Genomic DNA, 14,241 nt, shown 5'->3' on the forward strand with positions numbered 1-14,241 from the left:
AATGTACAAAGTGTGGTGTGTCCCAGTGCAGCATCCTTACTTGAGTGCTCTGATGCCCGATCACTATTGGTAGGTATTGTTTGCATAGTGAGCTTTGGATACTTGTCACTCTGACTATTGTCCATCCCAGTGCCCTTCCATTGGGTTGCAATGTGGCTGATGTGTGGGCCCATACCAGGAATGTTTAATGGGAGTGGTGTTTGCGTTCCATGACACATCCATACTTATGTGTGTTGAATCTGACGACAGCCCATGGCATGTGTGCAATGTGAGGGGGTCATTTGTATTTGTAGATATGATCTTGCTGTGTTGCTGGTGTTGTGTGACACAATGTTGTCTACACTTACCTGTTCCTGTGCCTAAGATGTGGAGACATCTTTTTGTGTAGTTTTGCGTTGCAGTGTGAGTACCTGCCCCAAGGGGGTGCTTAATGGCTGTGAATGTGTCCTTCTTTGTAAATGACTCCGACTCTGTACACAATGACAAGTGTACTTGATGCCCGCATCGTGACCCCATATCATGTGGATGACAGCACAACGATATGTTGTTCAACTTAATGACACAGGTAGGTGTGTGTACTTACATTTGGTTGTGTCCTCAGCGGCGTGGATTTTGTGCACCTTCAATGAGCAGCACCGGCAGCAGGACATGTGTGATGGGCTCCATGGTGGCACAGGACATGTAACGCTGCCTTCAGGTGGGTTGTTCCCTTTATACTCTCCATTTCTGCCTGCTGAGACATGGAGGTTAGACTCCCATGGTCATATTGGCGGTGTGGAACCTCATAATGTGTCCAGCGGAAACACTGTCACTGCCGGTCTGTTTGTGCTGCCTTATCACCACAGTAGTCTGCGCTGCCTAGGGGTACCGATGGGACCGTGGCAGTCTCTGCTTCATAGGCCTGCATGAATCGTAATACAGTGGTCTGACCGCCAAGCTGATGGCGATCAGACCGCCACCGCTGCCATAGCGGTGCACAGACTGCGAAAGTCGTAAAGAGGCCCTAAGTCTTATTCATATTCGTTACCCTTTACTATCCTTTTACTAATTACTTCGTTTATTTCTCCTTTCCCAATTTTCTCCTTACCTATCTTTCATCAATATCATAATTTATTTCTCCTTTTTCAATGTTCCCCATACCTATTTTCTTTTTCTTACCTTTTCTCTTTTCATTTTTTGTCTAAAATAGCAAAAAATGATTTTATTGCCTATGTTTTTTCTTTGTTTTTCTCATACATGCACTACTTTTAAATGTATTACTCTAATAGCAAATGTTCTTTATTTTGTTTTTGCTGTTTATATTCTTAATAAAAATCATCCAACAAAAAAAGAAAGAAGAGTCAATATTTCCATGCCAAAAGGGTGTTATGCCAAAATATCGCTATTGAAATTTTGACCTACAGACATATCATAGCAGTAAATCCGAACACTTATATTGCTGATAATTTGGATGTCGAGATTGTTATAACATTATATTTTCAGATCGATTTTTTGACTGCAATATTGGGATCTACACAACCTGCTGCAAGACACCCAAATACTGTACACGGTGCCAATTAGATTGTCTTTCTTTGATGTGTGAGGGTATTGCAAACTAGGCCAGGGATGATGTCTGTCACAAAAGCCATAAAGCAAGAAAATCTTAAAGTAGAGTCGGACACAATATTTGATATTTTATGACTGAACCTACAAAGTTAGAATCATAAAGGGTAGTCACCTGTGATGATGAAACACCTCAACTATTATCTAACAAGGCGAATCATTTCAATGTCAAGCACAACGCAATGGAAAACAAATCACCCGATTTCATGTAAGGGTTTGTTACAAGGGAAAAATAGCAGTGTAGAGTGAGAATAAACATCATAGAATATTGCACTATGATTCAAGCGGCATAAAATATATCCTGGGCGGAGGGGTGGGGGTCACATGAATCTAATTGCTGGAATATAAATCTAATTTTTATTAGCACCTTGTGCCCCAAGAAAAAAATATGCATGAAAATCAAAGGTAAGATACTTAGGCCCTCATTCTGACCTTGGCGGGCGGCGGAGGCCGCCCGCCAAAGTCCCGCCGTCAGATTACCGTTCCGCGGTCGAAAGACCGCGGCGGTAATTCTGACTTTCCCGCTGGGCTGGCGGGCGGTCGCCTTCAGACCGCCCGCCAGCCCAGCGGGAAAGAGGCTTCCACGATGAAGCCGGCTCGGAATCGAGCCGGCGGAGTGGAAGCTGTGCGACGGGTGCAGTTGCACCCGTCGCGTATTTCACTGTCTGCGCAGCAGACAGTGAAATACTTGTAGGGGCCCTCTTACGGGGGCCCCTGCAATGCCCATGCCAGTGGCATGGGCACTGCAGGGGCCCCCAGGGGCCCCGCGACCCCCCCTACCGCCATCCGGATCCCGGCGGTCCGACCGCCGGGATCTGGATGGCGGTAGGGGGGGTCGGAATCCCCGCGGCGGTGCAGCAAGCTGCGCCGCCGCGGAGGATTCAATGGGGCGGCGGTACACTGGCGGGACCCCGCCAGTGGTGCCGGTCCGACCGCGGCTTTACCGCCGCGGTCGGAATCCCCATTGGAGCACCGCCGGCCTGTCGGCGGTGCTTCCGCGGTCCTCCGCCCTGGCGGTCAAAGACCGCCAGGGTCAGAATGACCACCTTACTGTGTTAAAATGAGGTAAAAAACGTGGCTTTTGTTTTGCCAATCAGCGGACCATTGGGGATGATATACGTGATGTTTTTTTTTGCTTTCAACAAATGTAACCCTTGAGTAAGAGCAGGGCTGGGTTGGAGAGCTAAAGCAGCCCTAGCCAAAATCCTCAAACCAGCCCCTCTCCCTTCATCGTCTTTTGCAATCTGTTTCCATCTATCCGTTCTCCTCTTCTCTCCTTTCTCTCCACTTCTCCCTCGATTGTTTTCTGTAGGTTACCCCCTCCCTCCCTCCATTTTTATGCCGTTCTCTTTAATCCTCCCCAGTCCTTCTGCAATTAACTTCCGTGAGCTGGGCAAAATTACAGAGGCATCATGAGCTAAAGCATTTGGAAGCTCTAAAAATCGACCTCCAGCCCACTGGGGAAATGCCCGGTGGAATGAAAGGCCTGTCCAAAACTGATTCTCACTCTGTCAGGGGGATGTGGGGCTACTCAGTCCGCAGGGGTCTCTGATCATTCTCAGTCTCAGCAGGGTTTCTAAATCCGGTTAGGGTCTGTGGCTACCCTCAATCCTGCCAGAATGTGCCAGTTTCTCTGTACAGCTGGAGTCTGTAGTGATTTTCAGTCCAGCTGGACTCTGTAGCGATTCTTAGTCTAGAAAAGGTTGTGGCCATTCTCATTCCGGACAGGGTCTGTAACTATTCTCAGTTTGGCTGGGGTCTGTAACTATTCTCGGTTTGGCTGAGGTCTGTGATGATTCTCACTCTGGATGGGACGGCGGTGATTCTCATTCTGGCTGGATTCTGTGGTGGTTCACAGACCTGCATCTATGGTGATTCTCAGTGTGGCCAAGATCTGTAGTGATTTACACTCTGGCAGGGATCAGTGGTGCAGGGATCTGTGGCAATTATCAGTCCAACAGTGGTCTGTATTAATTTTCACTGAAGCTGAGTCGGTGGTCATTCTCACTCTGACCTGGGTCTATATAGTGATTCTCACTCCAGTGAAGATCGGTGGGGATTCTAAGGCTCATATTTATGCTTTTTGCCGCAAAACTGCACTAACCCAATTTTGCGGCAAAATGTTTAGCCCGAGCTTGCATCATTTACCAACTCCAGCCGGGCTCCTTATTTATTGAATGGTGCAAGTCGGTGCTAAATTAGGGCTAGCATCTTCAAGAAGGATGCTAGCCGGGTGGGGGTGGCGGTAGGGAAAGAGAGGGTTGTGCATCAGAAAATGATGCTAGCCTGGTTAGAGGCCAAAAGAAATGCCTCTAACCAGACTAGTGCCATTTCCTGGCTCACAGCCACCTAAAACATGACTCCTATCTTAGGAAAGACAGGAGTCATGCCCACCACCCCAATGGCCAGCACAGGGGACAAGTGTCCCCTGGGCATGGCCATTTCACCCTGTGCCATGCAGGGGGCCCCAAGTTAGGGCCCGTGATGGCACTTACCAATGCTTATCCTACTTACATGGGATGAGGAACCCCATCATGTGGTGTCCCTCTGGTGTGGGTGGAGGTATTCCTGGGGCTTGGGTAGGGCACCTGTGGACCCATTCCATGGTGTTTAACCATGGAAATTGGCCCACAGGGCCCCTAATGCCTGGTCTGACCCGGGTGTTAAATAATGGTGCAAAGAAAGCTTTGCACCATTATTTAGCCCCTCCGCCCACCCGTGTGTCATTTTAGCACGGGGAGATAAATATGGGGCTATGGGGATAGCACCATTTTTTAGATGGGAACACCTACTTTGCATCTCATTGACACAAAGTAGGGTCACACATCCAAAAAATGGTGCAAACTTCTATATTTTAACACTAGATGTGTCTAACATCAAAATATAAATATGGAGTTAGGTTTGCGAGTAATTTGTGTGAAAATAAATGACGCAAATTCGGTGCAAACAGGCTATAAATATGCTCCTAAGTCTGGCAGGGTTCTGTGGCGATTCTCAGTCTGGCTGGGGTCTGTAGTGTTTCTCAGGTCAGCCGTAGTCTGTAATGATGTCAGCCTAGCTGAAGCTTGCAGCAATGCTCAGTCCAGCTGGAGTCTGCAGTGATTCTCAGTTAGGCCAGTGTCTGTGATAATTCTCAGTCCAGTTCCTGGCGATTCTCAGTGTGGCCTGGGGTCTGTAGTGATTTTCATTCTGTCAGGGTTCTGAATTGATTCCCACTATGGCTGAGTCCGTGGTGGTCCTCACTCTGGCCAGGGTCTGTAGTGATTCTCACTCTGGGTGAGTCAGTGGTAATTCTATTATTCCCTCAACATCTTTGGGCCCCTTTAAACTGAGTGGCTACTATTCAAGAGTATTATTGCCTTTCTGGGCCCCTTGCCATAATGTTCCAAAGGTTCAAACAGGATCACAACATGGCAGTTAGGTTCGTTTTTAATCTCTCCACATTTGGCAAACATTCTGGTGCTCGACTCTCACCATACTGGCTCTGGATGCACACTGAATCCAATTCTAATCACCCTTTTTAACCCATTGCACCTGTTATGAACCTGAGCCAGAATGAATTTGAGTGTGATTTCAATGGCATTAAAGGCTTGTCTGTTTTTCTTGTCACAGTCCTTAAAATGAGATGTCAGCCATGTTATCATGACACCAGAAGTGGTCTCCAGGGGCTTTGGCCACTGGGAAACATCCCAGTGGAATAAAAGGCCCGTCCCACCTTGATTCTCACTCCGGCTAGCCAATGTGGGTATTCTCACTCCAGAAGGGGTCTGTGGAGATTCTCGGTTGGCAGACGTTTTAGTGATTCTCAGTCTGGCCGTGGGCGGTGGCGATTATCAGTCTGACAGTATAAAATTCTCAAGGAGCAACCTATTTTCACTCTGCTCTTTCATTCATCATCAAGAAGAAATTAATGAAATTGCTCTTCGGCCCTCGTGCCAATGTGCGAGTTCACACCTTAATGGCAGATCAAGGGGGAACCGGAAGACAATTTATGCTGCCTGTGTCACCAGACAAACAAAACATTTACACATATTAAATGTCTGTGCCCAAAAATATTATCAGATTATAGGGCCCTATCGGGCAGAGAATTCATTGCCCTGGGATAGGTTTTTTTTGGAGCGGCGGTGATTGAGGCCCTCAACGCACAAAACCTTATGCTGAACGTATGATTGGTGCAGTTTCTAGCACTTTTTAATAAAAGAGTGAAATTAACATTGGGGCAGAGTTGGGTCATGGGAGTGGGAGACTGAAGGGTCCTTAACATCGTGCCAGGGATTGCCATTAAAGGATTACAGCCCCCCTCTCTCTTCCAGGGGTGTCAAATCAAACCTCTGTGTAGTTTGGCAAAGCCAATAATTTTACATTAGATTAGATTTCTGGTCGAGCTGCTAGGGGCAGGGCGTGATAATTAAAAGTTCCCAATCTCATCCATTTAGGCTACCTAATTCAGGGATGTGAAGCTTCGTAAAATAATGCCCGCTTAAAACACTTCAAGCCCTCTGTAGAGGAAACATGTGCATTATGCACTTTTTACTTAGTTGTGTGCCACTTACGGTGCAAGAGATTTGGTTTCTTTTTATCCTGTTTAATGATGTCATTTGCACAGTGACTTGGCTTTAGAAGGATGGATAATGGTTATCCACCCAGTCATTACTTCTATATGAATGTTGAGCTTTTTTTCTTAAAAGGTGTGCATAATGCACTTTTAACTCCGCTGCAAGTGTCATCTACGCTGCAAGAGACTTGAGGCCATATTTACTACAAAGTGGCACAGCACGGTGCTCCGCATAAATTTGCAGCACTGCATCACTTTAGAAACGCAGGGATGCACTGTATGTACTCAAATACAGCGCACCCCTGTGTTTCCCCCTGCGCTGGTGCTAAATATAGCTGTCAGTGCCAACGCAGACATTGAAGTGAATGATTGTTTATGTGCAGGAAGGTAAACAATCTACAATGGTGATTTGGCACTTCTATGTGTGCTGCAGAATGAGCTCTGTACCACCTCTGTACATGAGTTCATGTCAGGGGCAAAGCCATCAGTAGTGCAGCAGGTGCAGTTCCACTGGGCCCAGGGATATTAAGTGTCCAGTTCTCCAAAATGATGGCTTTATTTTACTGTGCTGCCACTGGACAAGGTCGACACTTTTACTTTGCATCAGGGCCCATGGCACCACTGCTGTGCTACTTGTCTCTCTTCCATGAGCCTCACGTCCATGTTCCAGAGCTGTGAGGCCCATGGAAGAGAGGAGGTCTCTGCCCTGGGCCTCACAGCCAGCTGTGGTTGGACACTCAGGGGAGGTGGCACTAGCCCATGATCTTACCGAAGTATGGCTGTGAGACTCATGGTGAGTCTCTCTCAGGGGTGTAGCTATCAGTAGTGCAACAGGTGCAGTGGAACCAGGCTCATGGATGTTAGGGATCCAATGCACCCAGAAAATGGCTGTATTTAAATGATATAATTGTCTTGCATCAGTACCCAATGCTACAACTGTGGTCTAGTGCTGGGAGGCACAAGGGAGAAAGCCTGGTGTCTTGGGCCTTTCAGCATTGGTCCAAGGCTGCAATGCCCAGAATAAGAAGTCCCTCCGAAGGGTGCAGCTATTAATATGGCAGCACGTACAGTGGGACAGAGGTCACGTGTGGTCATGGGTCTAATAAACCCAAATTATGGCTGTATTTTACTGTCCACAAAAAGTATGCTAAAAGTGATGGCTGACATGCTTGAATTAATCTAGGCAACTGTTAATTACTCAGACTGCATTCCAGTTCACATTATTTTGCAAACCATGCCACCTCAGTTTGGACTCAGCCATATGCATGTTAGCCTTGACCCTTCTCCAAAAGGGACAGTCCAGACCAAAATGCCAGGCCAGGACCTCCCTGAACTGGAACACAGGCAATCCACAACCGTTTTCAACTTAGTTAGGGATCATCGGTCAGGGTCAGCTTGGTTCCAGTGACAGCATTCAAGGGACTTAGGGCGACACACTGAAGTATTCAAAATAATGATGAGTGGAATACTTGAAATAATCTCAGCCACTGCTGAGGCTGTGCCCCAAGGGGGCTCTCCCTAATTTGAAGACCTCTGCTTACACCATTTGTCTTTATATCATGTGCCCTTCCACTTTGAGAGTTTTATTACTTAGTAGATGAGGCAAGGATTTGCTGACCTTTTTTTATTATGTCCGAAGAAATTATGTTGATATTTTGCTCTTTTGATTTGGTTTAGACACAAAATTACTGCCCATGACGGTAAAATACTAAACAGACATAACCTTAGAGGCCTGGTCTCCCTGTCCTGGGCCTTGCAGCCATAGTCCAGCACTGTTGGGCTCAAGAAAATTACACGGTTATTGGGCCAGGCTCGCAGTATTATTTAATTGTAATTGAATGTGTGCTTTCCAGGTGTTGTTCAAAATTGAGAGAAATCAAATGAATGGAAATGTATCTTGAATCTGTTAATTGAACCTGCATTGTGCTAATTTACAAAATGAGATGCACTCTGGAGCCATGTAAGTGCTCATTAAATATGATTATCAGAATATTTAAAGGATTCAGAGTACTTTGCTAGAAGTGTTGTAGCCATGGTTCACAACAATTGACATTAAACCCTTTTAGCCCAACTAGAATTGTATTCTGGTACATTCTAGTATTTTACAGTGACTTGGGAGATGCATTTAATATAAATCAAGCTGTTTTGACTGTTACTTGCCTTCATATCTTTCTTGCACATACCTTATTCTGCACTGGGTATCTGGGAAACCATTTTGGAATTTTAATCGACACCGACCCCACCTTATGGGCATTCTACATGCTGCAGCACACTTCACTAGTGCATGAAGAAATATGACTACAGCATTCCACTGTGATGGAACTCCACAGTTTCCCCTTGCCAGCCCACACAACCTTCAAACCCAGCTGCATCATATGCAAAGCCATCACAATGTTTTAACAGTCAACAAACCAGTTACCTTTCCTATCATGCCTTGACTTTATGCTTGTCATTGACCCTGTACAGTGCTCCGCTGCCTTTTTGGCTAGGTTTGCAATATACAACTGACAACCCTGCCCTCTTGGATGGCATGCTCACCATTTCCAGTGACTCTCCACGCACTTGCAGCAAGGACACCTTCATACGGAAGAAGGTGATGTACTAAAAAGAGAAAAAACAAGCAAAAGGACTTTCACATCTATGTACAGAGAACTGGAGTGATATCCCTATATCCATCCGGACACAACAGCCTGAACCCAGGTCCGATTTAGAAAACAGCTGAATGCTCAACTTTTTTTTTTAAACTACATCATGATGAAGGCACAAATCATCTGTTCCTTCTATTGCATGTTGAGTGTGTCTTTGGCTTTGACTTAGTACAGTGCTTCGCAGCCTCTCAGCTAGGTTTGCACTACATAAATATTACATGCATGCATATGTATCTAATGCACTATTCTAGAAACAAATTGTTACTATTCGACTAAACGTATAGGTTTTGAAGGGAACTAGGCCAAACCCTTCCATCCAGTGTGACTAATATTCCCACTCTGGATGAGTCTATGGTGATTCTCACTTTGCGCAGGTCAGTGGTGGTTCTCAGTTCGACTGGAAGCAAGAGTTCTCCATTTACCCCTCTAGATCTGAGAGCCCATGTAGCGGTAGTGGCTACTTATTAAGAGTCGCCATGGCAATATTGTCTTTCTAGGGCCCCTGATGGAATGTTCCAAAATTTGCCATGGCATCACATCATGACAGTTAGGTCAGATTATAATCCCTGCAAATTCAGCATGGTTTCTAGTTCTCGTCGCTCACCACACTGGTAGTGCACTGAATTCAGTTCTTGTCTCCCTCATTAATCCATTTCACCTTTTATCAGTTGGAGCCTGAATGCATTTGAGGGTGATATTAAAGTTTTTACTACCTTGTTTGTCTTCCTTGTCTGAGTCCTCACAATGTGAGGTCAGCCTCGTTATGATGACAGGGTTAGCCTAACCCAGCTAATATAAAAACGTCTATACTTGAATGGTTAACTCAGTGACGGGCTAGACTAAGACACCTCTGGTCCCAGGACCCAGAAGACAGCCCCAAATAGAGAGACTTTCAGGATTTTTGTTTGGTATCTAGTTCCAGCTTGCCTTAACAGAAGTTTTGGTTAGTGATATTTTGTGATAAACTAATTATGTTATGACTAGTAAGTGGCTGCACTCTAGCCTGCACTCTTTTGTGTACAGCAATTAATACCTTTTAACAGCAAGGGGGGGAGGCTATGCTAGCAGTACCGTTTTCTGTGCAACTGTTGAGTTGCCTTGTAAGTAAATGTAGTTATGTTGTAATTAAATGTTTTATAGGTCATCCAAATTCAAAACATTTGTACATATTAAAGAATGTTGAGCAGGAGATTGCTCTTGTCAGTTGAAAGAAGACTTACAGTTGTGTTTGCCTTTACTAAACGGATTGTCTTCAATAAAGAAATAACAAGAATGTGTGTGTGGCGTTATACTAAACAGTGTTAGCGCGTCAGTCCTTAATAAGGAAATTTACAGGGGGACGTGTATAGGTCGATGAACATTTTGACTCGTTTGAGATGTTCTTACCATAGCTCCAGATCAAAAACAATAATCCATACACAATAATCAATAATTACTAGTCAAATCAATAATCAATGCAGTCAGTAATTGTCACACACACCATGACTGTTCAGCCATGAATAACCACACCTTTAGTAAAGGTTTTAGTAAGTTTATTTCCCTTATATTAACAATGCTAAGGTCTGTAGATTAACCTCAAAATCAAATGAAACTCATATAAGAACAACACTCGTTGACCAAAGCGACGGAAGAAATGCAATCTACTCAAAGCTTGAATCACAACACATCCTAAGGCAACAGTGCAAATCAATAATAGAGTCAGCTGTAATAAGAATATATGATACATAGAATTCAGCAAGATAGGTCGTCAACCATTTGTCCCTACAATTCGTCAGTCGTCATGTAGATAGTCTCAACTAACCCAGATTAACATCAGCATGTGGGGCTTCATGCAAAACAATTTTAGAACACAATTTAGGAAAACATCTAGCTAGAGAACCTATCAAGACAGCACAGGTGGTATCTAGAAAGAAAAGGTATAAAAATGCAGCTCAGTCAAATTGTCATATCTACCTATCCACGGTATGGATCAGCAAGCAGAATCAGTCTTCGTCCTCAGGTCATCAATCGATCAGCAAAGCATCAGGCTCTCAGTCAGAGACTATGAGCCCAATGACAGAATCTTGAATCTCTTCTAAAGTCTCTTCTTCTCTCAAAATCTGCATGAGTCTAATAGTCTGAATCTTTCTACTCTGTCACGTTGTTATATCAAAGTCACCTAAACTATCCCCTAATTCCCTATTCGTCAGTTATTCGTACGTTATTACTCTACCCAATAATATTTCTATACCAAATCAAGGAATTCTAATATTTCTCCCTTCACACAATGTTGATTGGTCTGCTTCACAATGTTATCATCATCCGGATCATCAGGTATTGAATTTGTTGCATCTTCTTCTCCAGTCAGCGTCTTCATTGTTCGCGTCCTGGGAAAGTACTTCTCACACACATTACACACAGCTTGTTCCACATTTTAAGACACTGTCTCCTGTTAGTTGGTTCTCATGGAAAGCTTCTGCTAAGCATTTTATTAAAACAGTGAATATTCACAGTTAGTTTACTCTGTCAGCATTTTCTATTAAACACTAAGAAATACAACTTCTGCATGAGGCCTGGCAAACCTAGGCCAAGACACGCGCTAAGTTAAGGCCTACAATTTATAAAGTAAAGCATAATTCCTAACCCTCAATATGACATATTACTACATCAATCTAATACATTTTCAATATTTCTTAAGTATTAATCATCAATTAGTACATTTCATGAGCACTGGTGGACATTCTCCGAGGTCACAATTTCAAACGTGTGCATTATTTTTCTCTACGTTATTCATTTTCTACAAAATTCATTATTCAAAATACATAAACACTCATTAATAATTTCTAATTAAGACATCTGCTTCAGCAACAGCAACCCATCTATTTGAGATGTCAGAGGTCTCTGACTGTGGGTGACATCTACATCAATTGCATTGTGCAGCACACATAGCAAGAGCAAAGGACCATGCAGTGCAGTTATCCTTGCACCATGGTGAAAGGGTGGCTGCGTTGGTGCCCAGCAGCAAATTTAGCACCAGCGCTGTCAGGAACCCCCAAGGTGCCTCCTGTATATCTGCGAGCATCCCCAGGGATTAGGGTTAAATCATATCTCTGTTCTTGGTTAAACCTTCATGTTTCTAAGTAAACATAATGTGCTGTGTTACACAACTGGTTTTATCAATGCTTGTTTTACCGATGCTTGTTTGCTAATGTGAGCAGGTGTAGACATGTGTTCTAATTGGGTGTGGTGTAGACATGTGCTTCTAATTGGGCGTGGTGACTCATCCACATGTGGGAACTCCACTGCTTTCCTGATGGGCTATAAAACGAAGAGTGAAGCATGCCTCCCTGCTTGGCTTTGTTGTGCTTCCTGATCTCAGCATCTGACTTGGCAGTCCAGCCCCTGCTGTCATCCTCGTATTCAAGACTTTTGAGGCAATTCTTTTCTTCATTCCTGTACCAGCTGACACCAGGCATTCCTCCAGCACTCCGGAAAAGACTGCAGCTAAGTGACTAGTATTCTCCAGGGAGTTTGTTCTTTGAGCGCTGCGCTTTCCTAGAACAGCTGGTGTTTTTCAGACCTCGTATTTTGGCAGAGTGCTTATCTTGAAGAGACAAATGCATTTCTGAACATTCTACATTATTATTGTAGTAACTTGCCTAAATGTGCTTCAGGAAATCTGCTTGAGCTCAAGTACTACAAAAAGTGACCATGCAATTTCAAAAGAGCATTTACTTGACTTTTCTTTCTCTAATAGCATAACTCTTGGATTTAAATTGTGTCATTCATGCCTGTGTTTAAGGTTTGAGGAATTTGGTTTTTGAAGGGTTTTTCACACACACATGAAACCAAGCAAAACTGTGCCACCCTAACTGTTTAAACCCAGAGTAGACATTTGTATTTCTTGGATTGTTTTTCTTCATTTTAGTTTAACCCTATGCATGCAGGAAAGTTATATGTGATATAATTAATGCCCTTGTTTGTCTTTCTTGTGCATGATAAGTGCAACCACAGTTCTAATTGCAGTGTGCAACAGTGAATCTCTGTGAAGCCAGCCCTAGTGTTGCAGTACATATTGTTATGGTTCTCAGTTTTGGTTTTTGGTAATGCAGTGTTAGTAATTGTGCCAACAGTTATTATTATCCAAGAAAAGTGCTGAAGCATCCCGGTGTTCTTCTACCGCTCCCGTGCCCATATCAGAAAGAGAGATTCAGTTTCAAGGAAGTTGAGTGCACTAACTCTAATACCACTCTGTCAACAATGACCTGCCCCCGAAGATACAGGATGCCACGCTGGACCGGCAAGACGTGGCAGTGTTTTGTCTGTTTCTCTTCCAGTCCCCCTTTCCTTTTGGGACACCTGCCGGGGTTTCTGTGTCCACCAGGAAGTGCCGAGAGGTGTTCCAGTGGGTCGGGGGCATACCATCGGCCCTGCAGACATCCTGCTTTTCAGGTGAGTGGCACTGCCTCAACAGGCACAGGGGGAAATACTGGTGTGCACCGAAATTGTTTTTACTATGGCACATCTCTGCATTTTCAAAATCACAAAGCGCAGCTCTGCCAAATTTGGCACAGTGTCGCACTCCATCATTTTCTTGTAAATCTGGGCCTAAGTGAATTAGGAAGCACTGGTCTGTTTCGATTGTCAGAAGAGCTGAAGAGTGCTTTGGTCTCCTAGAGACTGACTAATGTACTGAAAATCATAAGAATTTTGATTCTGGTGACCCTGCTTAGCTAATATCTATAGTTGAGGTTATTCAGTGGCACCTCCTTCTGCATTTCCCTCAGTCTAACTCCTACAACAGATGACTGACAATGCTGAGGTAGCCACCTTGAAGGCTAGAGAGGTACCTCAAGTTCTGAATCAACCAAGTTGGGAGGATCATCTGCACCAAGATACCTAGGATCAGAAAGTTATATACAGGGATCCGAGTAAATTGAAGGGCTAAAGCACATTAGATGTGACTTACGGTTCTCTGAATCTGTGCAAAAAGAGATGAGAACATCTTTCTACAGTATCAAAATTGTTGCTGATTTTCACTTTTGTCTAGTTTTAATACCATACTGATTGGCCCCATCTGCACTGCTCTAGGATGTACAGTAGCTCAAATGTTACAGGATTATAGGGGTCATTACGAGTCTGGGAGTTGCATGACCACCAGACTGGCAGCCCAACCACCAACAGGCTGGCGGTGAGTCACATCCACATTATGACTGTGACAGACCACCAACACCGCCAAGCTCCTGCAAGCCAGCAACCTGATGGTCCAGGTGGATTCACATCCTCCAGGGCAGCGCTGCTTGCAGCGCCACCCTGGGGACTAGGAGTACCCATCTGCCAGCCTTTCAATGGCGGTTCACACCGCCATGGAGAGGTAGGTGAAATGGGGGACTCGAAGGGCTCCTGGGAGCCCTTGCACAACCCATGCATTTGGCTTGGGCAGTGCAGGGGCCCTCA

The sequence above is a fragment of the Pleurodeles waltl genome, chromosome 5, assembly GCF_031143425.1.
Source record: "Pleurodeles waltl isolate 20211129_DDA chromosome 5, aPleWal1.hap1.20221129, whole genome shotgun sequence".
NCBI lineage: Eukaryota > Metazoa > Chordata > Amphibia > Caudata > Salamandridae > Pleurodeles > Pleurodeles waltl.